Source organism: Metopolophium dirhodum, chromosome 6 (genome assembly GCF_019925205.1).
Source record: "Metopolophium dirhodum isolate CAU chromosome 6, ASM1992520v1, whole genome shotgun sequence".
Lineage (NCBI taxonomy): Eukaryota > Metazoa > Arthropoda > Insecta > Hemiptera > Aphididae > Metopolophium > Metopolophium dirhodum.
Genome location: NC_083565.1, coordinates 10335161 through 10347498, shown reverse-complemented (window position 1 = coordinate 10347498; position 12338 = coordinate 10335161). Strand labels below are relative to the sequence as shown.

Here is a 12338-nt window from a genome sequence, read left to right as displayed (position 1 = left end):
ATGTGGAATAAAAGTCGAAGACAATGTTATTAAAAATCTATTTAAACATATGATTAATATTGAATATCCAACAATGGGATTTATTGGTGTACCTAGAAACACTACAGGATTTTACTTATTTGATCTTCAAGTCATTTAAAATAGTTTATATATTTTATGGGTTATTTAAAAATACATATTTTGTGTTATCGTTCATATAATATTTAATAATATACTATTTTCAGTCCAGGATATTTTATATATTTTTTTTTTCATGAATACTATTATAACTTGTTTTATAAATACTAATAAAATGAAGGAAACATTTTTATTTTAACAAAAAAACATGTACCTTTTTAACACTTTTCTTAAGTTTGGTTTCACGTCTGTCTGTGATCAAATCTTGCACGCTCGATTTGAGGCACTTTTTGAAGATGAAAAATTCTGAAAATTGGTATAGACCTTGGTCTTGGATGACAATACAATAATCCGTTGTCATTTTGGGACATGGACCAAAAAAAAAAAAAGGATTGTCCCCACGACGTCGCCGTAATATCTCTCGCAGATATTGAACTTTCTCTCTTCCCCAAAAAAAAACCGCAACCTCTTACGAAGCAAGTATAGGCGTGTCCTATCCATTATTATAATATCTATGGTATAACAACGGTAATTATTACCAAATAACATTATACCGGTATTCTGATATAGGTACCGAAAACACCGGATAACATATTTCTTAAACGTTTAATAAAAATATTTACTTTCAACTAAAAAGTAGAAAATAAAAAATAAAAAAAAAAATTTTAAAAACACACTTTTCCATAAAAACATTTAAAAAAAAATTTTAAAAATTGCACTAAAAAGACAAAAATAATTCTCTGTACTTAAAAATAATGAAAAATTTATTGATGAAAAATTTAAAAGTGTGTGGTGCATCATACAAAACATTAAAAGCCGAGCTAAGTCTCACATACACTTCTTTGTTCATTCCTGTTTATAAGATAGTGACTGGCAGTATATGTCAAGTATAAGAGCAAAATAATGAAAAATTTACTGATGAAAAATTTAAAAGCCAAGGAAAGTCTCACATACACTTCTTTGTTCAATCATGTTTATAAGATAGTGACTGGGAATATATGTCAAGTGTATGAGCACCACACACTTTTAAATTTTTCATCAATAAATTTTTCATTATTTTTAAGTACAGAGAATTATTTTTGTCTTTTTAGTGCAATTTTTAAAATTTTTTTTTAAATGTTTTTATGGAAAAGTGTGTTTTTAAAATTTTTTTTTTTATTTTTTTTGTTATTTATTTGTGTAGATGTATCAATGTTTAAAACAATGTATATATTATAATGTTATATTACCGATGATAACATTTTTAGTGCAACAACCAGACATCTCCAAATTGTTTTTGGTTTTGTGAGTACAGAAATTTTTTTTTGACAATTTGGGTGTTGGCATCAATTATAAGCCCAAAATTAGATTTCAATTATATTTTTTACAAATTTTTTTAAATTTTTAGTTATTTTTTAAAACACTATTTTGTCTCTCCTGAACATTTTCATAATATGAAGATGTCTGGTTGTTGCACCCACCTCTTCATATGTATTTTTGACTGAATGTTTATATTAGCATTTTCTACACGGTACCTACGCACCATACAATTTTCAAAATATTTTGACTTATGTTGAGCTTTTCATAGGCATATGAAATCATTGATTATTATTAGCTTTTTTAATTAATGTCGACAAAATAATTTTCGCTAGGTTAAAAAACTTGAAAATGTAATTTAAGGTTCCTCATAAATTGATATTAGTGGAAATTAAAAATAAAGTTGAGCAAAAATCCACAATATTTTTCTATGAACGACTGAAGTTCGAATTTCGACAAAATTTTCAAATAATTGTGTGTAGAAAATTCATAAAAATTTTCTTCTGTATATCTATACGATTTGAAAATTAAATACAACATGCCTCATTAGTTTGTCTACATTTATATAAAAAAAAAAAAATGAAAAGGACCGGAAGTCAAATAAAATTATGAACGTTAGAATTTCAAATTTTTACAACATTGGATTTGGATATTCACTCGATTTCTCGTGGAACGATTTTCTTATTTTGTTGTAATATCAGTTTAAAAACATTAAAAATATATAGGCATTTAATGTTGAAATTTTCACAAAATGTATTAAAATGATAAATTACAACTTGCATTGTAGTTAAAAATTATAAAATGTTCAATTTTTATAGCTAAGGAACAAGGTTCCACGCGTACTTAAGTAATACAATATTCTGTAACCAAAAAATTTAAAAAATATAAATAGGTACACTGTTTCTTTTTATAGTTACTACATTAATTTGTTTATTTAAAAAAACAAAAGCATGTTATGATATAATTCATTTTAGATTCTGAGCGAAGCGATACATAATCCTTTAACGCGTATACATTCTTAAGTCGTAAAAACGATTGATATTATTGTTTATAAATTATTGGTATTGGTTACAGCAATAATTATTAATATACAATATCTTAAAAATTAATTACTAAAAGTATATAGTTTGCATTTTTAACGAACGACGAAGTGCTCGGAGTCAGCTATAGTAAAATAATATAATGTACGATTTTAGTATTGGTGGAATAGCATGATAAATATAAACACCATAATATAAAATACTAAGATACCTAGATTATAAAATATGGTATTTAATGCTTTGATTGAATGCGTTATATTAGATTCTGAGCGAAGCAATGAATGTATTGATTTTACTATGATGTGTGTTTTTTTTTCAATTTTTTTTGTGTCTGTCATCACTCATCACCTTTTAGGACAATAAAAGTGCTTGGATTTTAAGGAAAAACGGGTCTTTTTACGCAAAATCTGTTTTTGGTGTAACTCTAAAACAAATGACCGTAGGTGCATCAAATGTTGACTGAATGTTTATATTAGCATTTTGTATACACGATAAAATTTTGAAAATATTTTGACTCTTTTTGAGCTGTTTCCGGACATTTTCAGTTTCCATTTTTTTTAGTTTTTTTTTCTATAAATATCAATAAAATTTTATCTGTTGGTTAAAAAGGCTTGAAAATTTAATAGAAGGCTCCTACTATATTGTTTCAAAGGCAGATGAAAAAAATTAAAAATCCTTAGACACAGTTTTTGTTTATAAGCATTTAAAGTTCAAATATTTACAAAATACGGAAAAATCACGAAAATTAGCAAATTATTTTGAGTTGAGAATTCATAAATATTTTTCTTTTTAAATCTAAGATTTAAAAATGTAATACGAGATTATCCATAAGTTTGTTTACCTTTATAAAAAAAAATGTCTACAAGAAAGTCAAATTAAATTTTTATGAGCGTTTGAAATTCATATTTTTACATTTGATATTCACTCGATTTCTCGTATAACGATTTTCTTATTTTGTTGTAATTAAAAAATGTATGACTGTAGATACTTGAAAATTTCACTGAATATTTATATTAGCATATTCTATACACGATAAAATTTTGAAAATAATTTGACTCTTTTTGAGCTGTTTACGGACATTGTCAGTTTTAAATTTTTTTAGTTTTTTTTTCTATAAATATCATTAAAATTTTATTTGTTGGGTAGAAAAGCGTGAAAATTTAATGCAAGGCTCCTGATATATTGTTACAATAGCAGTTGAAAAATATTGAAAATATATAGGCACAATTTTTTTTATAAGCATTTAAAGTTAAAATTTTGACAACATTTATCAAATTTAAAATGTAATAATTATTTTGTACCTAGTTAAAAATTTATAAAATGTTCAACTTTTGTAGCTAAGGATTAAAAATTTAAAAAAGGTTTTACGTAAATAGGTTATATATAAATTACTTTATTCACAATAATATCATCAAATATACTTGGTAATATCATAGGCTGACGGACCGTTTTCGCTCAGAATCGTTTTTCTTATACAATGATATTATATCATTGAATTCAAATTTAACACCATCCATTATAGTGACCTACTTGTAACATACTGTACAGCAGAGCGACATCCACTTACCCACCTTTTTCTTTATTAATTCTTCATAAGTAACATTATGATTCAATGTTCAATGGGTTTAAAATATTTATCATTTAACATTTAATCAACACAATGTTTAATAAATATAAGTGCCTCTTTCATAACTTATTTTTGACATTTTTGACTATTAACATATTTACCATCTCCCCCCAACCATAACATATGTACACTACTGTTTAAAATTGTTTAGGTACATTATCATTATTTGCACATATTTTTGATATAATCGTGTAAGGTAATTAAAAATATACCTTAACACTACTGTGATTACTCTTTTATAGTTTTGATACTTGTTTATTATAATACAAATACTACCTTTATCAGGGGTGGCGAACCTTTTTTGGGTCAAGTGCCAACATTTTCAAATCAAGGTTTTAAAAATTGTTCACGTGCCCAAAGGAAATTATATTTTCTAAGGATAAAAATTAAGTTACAGATTTATTCCTTTTTTTTCTGTCGTCCATCGGTTTAAACGTGTGTATGGCTGTTATCCTGCTATACCCTATTATAACCAAAATGTTATAATTTTAATTTTTCACGTGCCATTGAAATTTGACCAACGTGCCACCTTTGGCACGTGTGCCGCTGGTTCACCACCCCTGACCTATATGATATATTGTGGTTCACAATTTCAATTAGGTATTTATTTGTGCCAACAATATATTATTAATGCAAATTTCCAAATCCACCCACGAGATATTGCATTTAGATTCGTTTCTTTTAAGTTTTTCAAAGCGGTAAAAAGATCCCCTGTAGGCCTAAAAACCCGCTATTCTTTTTTTCACAGCTAAACTACATAACACACACATAATATGCATAGTAAACATTTTATATACAATTTGGAAATTTCATTATTAATTACTATATTCCAATAGTTTTCCATGACAAACTCATTTTATCAAAAAACCATAATACCTAATTATTATTAGCTATTGTACTGCTTATAGAGTACATTGTAGACATATTCTTCTGAAAATAAAATTGAATATGAATGCCTTACATTTCCTCAAAATTAAATGAATGGAATTATTGTAAACGCTTGAATGAACTCTTTTATATAAGTGACTCAAAGTTGGACAAATCAATTTTTAATTAGTCTAATCAACAAAAATGATACAAAAATAGTTTGACTTTAAATATAAGTTAATTAAAAAAATAATTACTGTAATAATGTAAAATTGATATAAGATAATATAGAAAATTTTACTAATTTTTTTTCAAATTTAAAGTTTTATCCAACTTTAGTAATTTTCTATTTAAAATAAAAATAGTTTTAACAATTAATAACACTGTTATTTCCTCAAAACTTATTGAGTGGAATTTAAAATCATGAGTAATCACTAAAACATTATTTTTTGAATAAATCTTGATGCTCATATTTCCTCGACACTAATTGAGTGGAATTTAAAAATTAAAGAGTCATCACTTTAAATGTGATAGTTAATTAAAATACACCAATTTAATGTAAAAAACATATGAATGTTATAACACAGACATTAATTATGTTTATAAGAATTTATTTTAGATAGTAGGACATTGATTTGAGCACAGTCCACAAACCCAATTTGGGTTTTAAAATTCTTTTTGCTCCATTTCTGCTAAACATGAGATATGCAGCCATCTAGTACAAGACCCACACTGAACCATTGTACTATCCATTTCACAATCATAATTTTGTTTAAAACTACCTTCGTCTTTTCCACAAATTGAGCAAATGTTCTTCATACACTTTGAACTTGATAGGACCAAATCCTGTAAGTTTGAGCGATAACTGTTTGGATTAAAAACACTAATTATTCTTTTATTACTCATTAATTGATTTGCAAAGTACAACATAAATACACCACAGTTAAACCCATCATCTTGATATGGTATTTGGACAAACATATCTTTCCATTTTTTGATATCACCTACATTTTGCTTTGGTTTCCATGTTTTAGGCACACCACATATAACATTAAGAACTCTATCCTTCCAGTAATTTCTCTTCTCAGTATTTTTATGCACACTTTCCATAGAATTTAAATAACTTACCGTTTTTTTTATAAAATCTACATAGATCAAAGTCCAGTGGTCTTTTTCCAGTAAAGGTATTAATAACCTTGATGAATCAATCCATTCAGGTCTGCTAGCTGTAGAATCTTCAACACTTCTACCAAGATTGAACATATAATATGCTCTGGGCTCACACAGCCTAACTGCTGTCTTTTTTTAGTGATCCAAGACCTTGAATTTCTCTCCAAAAATATCTGTAACAAACACCATATTTCTTTATTCTGTAACCAAAGCATACTAGTATCGCCTTTAGTGTTTAAATTCAAAAAATCTAAAGAAGATATTTCTATCTCTTCGTTTTCAAAAGAAATTTGCGATACCACATATTTTTCAACTCCACAATAAGACTTCATGTAATACATTGGATCTTTCACCAATTTGTTCGTACGGTATAAGTTGTAATTTCCTGTTGGAGACTTATCAGTAGACGATTCCCATACAACTGCGTGCCCACAAGTGTCTGATAGAATTTGGGCAGTCGAAGCCACAGGTGAAGCATTAACAACAGTTTTATTTATATTCTCAATGACTCGTGGACTTGTACTTTTTTCTCTTGTTAATAGACAATCGTGATCACTGACGTCACTGAGGTTATCAAATAATTGCTCACCTATATCCAAACTGCGTACAATTGGTTGATCTGTTTGACTGCAAACAGTGAGATGATCATTATTAAACTCATCTCCTTTTGAATGTAATACAACACCCTGTTGTAGTGTTGTATCTTGGCTCTGTATATTTAATGACAGACAACTTTTTTTGGAACTTAACTTTAATTTAACTTTTTTGGAACTTAACTTTTTTGGAACTTAACTTTTTTTGGAACTTTTCTTTAATTTAATTTTTTGGAACTTAACTTTTTTGGAACTTAACTTTTTTGGAACTTAACTTTTTGGGAACTTAACTTTTTTTGGATTTAAACTTTAATTTAATTTTTTGGAACTTAACTTTTTTGGAACTTAATTTTAATTTAATTTTTTTGGAAGTTAACTTTTTTGGAACTTAACTTTTTTTGGAAGTTAATTTTTTTTGGAACTTAATTTTAATTTAATTTTTTGAACTTAACTTTTTTTGGAACTTAATTTTAATTTAATTTTTTGGAACTTAACTTTTTTGGAACTAACTTTTTTGGAACTTAATTTTTTGGAACTTGACTTTAATTTACTTATTTGGAATTTAACGTGTTTAAAATAATATAATTAAAAAGCCACTTACTGATAAAGTAGTGTATACTGTATTGAAGATCGAAACACCCCCCCCCCCCCCCACCCATTAAAAAATTGTAGACGTTTATAATATATCATAGGTTAATGTGTTATACGTTTCGAAAAATGAAGCTGTATCGATATTAGGGTGCTAAACGAATTATTATCTTTATTTTACACGTCCTAAATTTCCAAATACACTTTTGTGGTTTTTGATATTAGGGTAAATTTAACTATAAGAGGGAGTTATAGGTATTTTGAATTTTCACATTTTTGTATTGTATCAACTTATAACTAACCTTTATAATTAAAATATTGAAAAAAAACAACGAGATAATTAGGTAAATTTACTTAAATATTAAAAAAACACCTACTAAAATATCATACTAAGTATAATATACCTAATAGTTAATACTACATATTCCACAGTGGCGGCTCGTGCTAAGGTGCGATGGTGCGACCGCACTCCCTATGTACATTTTAAAATAAAATTATATTCGAAATTATACTTCTCGTAGTAATTAAATAGGAATCATGATGGTCTGTATTTCTTACGAAATAATTTTAATAATTCCAAATTGTACTGTAAAATAATAATATTAAATTTGAAGAAAAAAATATCATCTTAACCCGGCAATTATTCCATTGCAAATAAGAAATAATCTAAAAATTAAACGAAAGCCCAGCGACCAACGTCTGTAACAGTGTAACATCGTACTTTCGTGTATACTGTGTAGATACAGTATGGTGCGGTGGCCCGAGGCGCACACAAAATATGTGTGTTATACGGGTTATATTATCAAATTATGATTATATTGAGATGTGTCGCAACTCGCAACGGCGGCGGCGCACGGCAGCGGCGGGACTATAATATTATTTTGGTGCGGTAATTTTCGTAGCACATTTCCGGCGGCGACCTGTACTCTATTGTATCTATGGGCATAAGCACGATTTGTGGAAATCAACAACGGGGACTGCGGTCCGCGGGTCGCGGCAGCGCGGCGAGACAATACTATATACTAGAGGTGTTCCGGGTACCCGGCTATCGAGTCCAAACCGGGTACCCGGTATCATATTCAGTACCCGACTAATACTCGTTACCCGGCGAATTATTAAAAGATGACTTTGACAGTACCCGGTACCCGGTGTAAAGCTACATTTTTACCCTGGAATATACCCGGTACCCGGTTTAATAAACCCGGCACACCCGGGTTATTAATAAAAAAAAAAAAATGTGTGCCCGCAATCGACCAAACGAAAATCTTATTCTATAAAATCGCAAGAAAAACAGCTGATCTATAGGGAATTCATGGAGGATCTCATGGTGGATAAAATTAAACACCGCTCCGTTTCCCCAGTCCGCCGGACCGATCCCGTCGATTCCCTATAGCGCGACCAATCGCGTACCTTCGCAGCGGCGGCGGCGGTCGGTTTTTAAACGTTTTCGAAAAACGTTACGCTTTTTACGCTGTTTTTCGACTTTTAGACATTTTCACATATAGTTCGTTTCTTTTAAAAGCCGGGTGGTTTGTACGCGATATCGGTCCATAGCCATCGCAATCGACGCCAGCGTAGGTCGTTATTATCGCTTTTCGTTTCGTCTTTTCAATTGCCGTTTGTGCTCTATTTGTTAAGTTTATTTCTTTTGAACCCCGTGAATATGCGGTTTGTACACTTAAAAATTCGCGTTCACGAAATGTCAGTCGGTCTTCGTTCCAACGCACAAGTGCACAATTAATATATACTGTTTTTATTGTTTTGTTTTTGATTCAATAAATATTGCATTATGTGATTGTAGACGTATTGTTTGGTCCTTAATAACGTAGCTGGTATATTGCTTAACGTAAACACAATTAAATGTATTATTCAAGCATACATAATAACGGTCAGATAAGTGAATAAAATACAATTAAAGTTTAAACCGTGTAGATACATAGAATACGTAGACACGCAGCTCCGTAGACACACAGCTTAATTGTTGAAGTTTTGACCTCGATTTGCATCACAAACTGTGGCTCGATAGGTTAGGCGTAGTTTCCCAAACATAGGATGATAGGTAGGTCCGGGTTCGAAACCGTCGTAGCTCTTCGGGCGGCAACGACTGTATTGTGTATTCTAAGGCACGGCCGCCCGTCAATTGACTTTTTTGCATTTTTTTTCACTTTATATTTCATAAATAATATAATAATATACATGTTAATTTTACATTATATGACTGTATATTATATATTATGTACCTATATGTTATTTAAATTATTAGGAATTCAACACATATTATTTTCTTTAAATTGTCATTGTTATTATATCAAACTAATTATACTAATAATCATATTTATTTTTCGTAAGTTATTTCGAATATTCTGTGATTGGGTTTATGGAAAATACTATTTTTTCTCTTCACTTATAGCAACTAGACATACTAGACTTATTTTCTGCAGCACATTGTTCGCTATCCGACTAAGTCGACTAAGTCGGATAGCCAACCTAGCTGACGAACTTTAAAGTTAATAGATTTTGACTTGATATGACTGACTTTCTAGACACTCCAACACGGTTTCGACTTTACACTTTTTACATAAGAAAAAGCACCGGACATGTGACGGCACATACCTACCATTCTATCCGCAGTCGACGGATTGCTCATTTTGATTTCGTCTTAGACGGTCCTGACTGACTTGCTTAACACTTAAACATGCAGGTTTTTACATTTTTTTTTTTTTTTGATATAATTATATATACATTACAGGTACATGTTTATATGTATTGTATTGGTTAATATAATATTATGTATCTATATGTTATTTTTTTTATGAATTATAATAAATAGGTACAATATATTATAATTGTTTGTATTTATATTGTATAGTTATAGTTTGTATTTTTCGTAAATTATTTCATAAGTTGTGTAATAGGGTTTTCACTTATAGGCGCCCAACGTCGGGTCTGCAATCCACCGCAGGTGGATTGCCTACTTGATATGCTGTAGCACATTGTCCGCGATCCGACGAATTCGGATTGCCTACCTAGGTGGCTAATTGGATGTTAATCGATTTTGACTTGAGATGACTGACTTGCTAGACAATCCAACTCGGGTTTTGACTTTACACTTTTTACATAAGAAAGAGCACCGGACATGCGACGGCACATACCACTCTATCCGCCGCAGGTGGATTGCTTATTTTTGTTTTGTCTTAGATGGGTAATGACTGATTTGCTGGACACTCTAACATGCAGATTTTCGAATTAACATTTTCTTACACGTACAAAAAAAGCACCAGACATACGCTGGGGGATAGTATTATCATTGAATTGCCGGTTTTCATGGGCCATGGGAGATTTCTAGACACTGAATCTTGACTTTCAAACGTTCCCACCTTCGAAACGAGACCGCCGAAAAGCCAGGCCATACAGAAATTTTTATCACCTTCTACATGTTTAAGTTCAACATTTATAATTCTAATGTGTCTCCAAAATCGGTACTCACTTACAACTAACACGGTCAAGGGGTCCAACTATTTTTTCGATTATTCACCTATCTACGCAACTAACGGGGTCCACAATCCACCGCAGGTGGATTGCATACCTGGTGATATACGCTTCGATATAGTCCGCGATCCGACGCAGTCGGATCGCCTACCTATGTGATTTTATGACTGATAGCTAGACAATCAAATAAACCTATCGGTTCTACACTTTTTAACAATTTTAACAACCAAAAGCAGCGGAGAAACGGGAGATGATCCTGGAGATCGTATCCAGCCTATCCATTTACAACGTTCGAGACGCTCAAACTTTTAAACATTCCCGCCAAAGCGCCAAGCCTTATCTCCAATCCATATCACTAATTCTTATCACAAATCCTAAACTTTCGTCTTACAGCCTTTGCGACTTTTATATTCCAAAATTGGTACCCACTCTCAGCGAATCCAACTTTCCCAGAGTTTCACTTAGAGCTAGTATTTTATAAAATTATAATAGTACTAGCCCCTCCGGCCACCATGCTAGTTGTTATGACTATAAATCGTTACGTAATTAATAATTATACGTTTACCGATAACGATTTAAAAATAGAGTTACCACGCACAGCGATTATAAATGTTGACAATTGACAATATTATCTTGTTTATCTAAAATCTACTATTTATAATCAATGGGTATAATATTATTAATATTTAATATTATATTGTTATGGGTTATTGGGTTGTAGACTTGTAGCTTGTTAGTTGTTGCTTTATTTCTCAGTTGTCAGTTGGTTGTTCATACATAAATGTATAAAAGTGATTACTTCCTAGTGTCTACCTACTGGCTTACTGCTTATGAGTTGTGAGTGACGATTGATCACAAAAGTTGTATACAAGGTACGAAGTTCATACTATATAATATATAATTAATAATTATTATTTTAAAAAAAATTATTACTCGACCAATACTCGAGACTCGGTTTAAAAAAAATTATTACCCGACTAGTACTCGAGACTCGATTTTAATAAAAATTATTACTCGACCAGTACTCGAGACTCGGTTTTAACAGATATTGTTACTCGACAAATACTCGGTACCCGGTTTATAAGTAAAAACTGTACCCGGAACACCTCTACTATATACTACAGTACGCATCACGAAAACGTGCGGATGACCGCCGCGCGCCCAGTGGCAATTTCTCGTTGGTGGTGGCCAAACTGTTTCGCTCCAAATATAAAATTTAAAACTCGTATTTTTATATTAATAAATTATGTGTATGTATTTAATGATATTAAAGTCAACAAAAGACAGGGACATTTTTAAAGGTGCAGGTTAGTTGTTTTTTTCAAAACGTATAGTACCCGTCGCACCAGTGGCGCGCACCTGTGATGGATCAAATATTGAGGCCCACTGGTTTACTGAAAAACCGACACACGGCGCGCTGCGGTCATCCGCACGTTTTCGTGATGCGTACTGTAATATACTATTACTGTGCGATAATTCTCGTTGTACATTTACGGCGGCGACCTGCGATTTTGTATTTACAGCGCACAGAGTTCGATATTTACGTCTAAT

General features: G+C 30.7%; 1 pseudogene; it reads right to left on the bottom strand.

Moving 5' to 3' along the window:
- Positions 1–5725: 5725 nt before the first annotated feature.
- LOC132946410 (uncharacterized) lies at positions 5726–6458 on the bottom strand (annotated as a pseudogene).
- Between the last annotated feature and the right edge of the window lie 5880 nt (positions 6459–12338).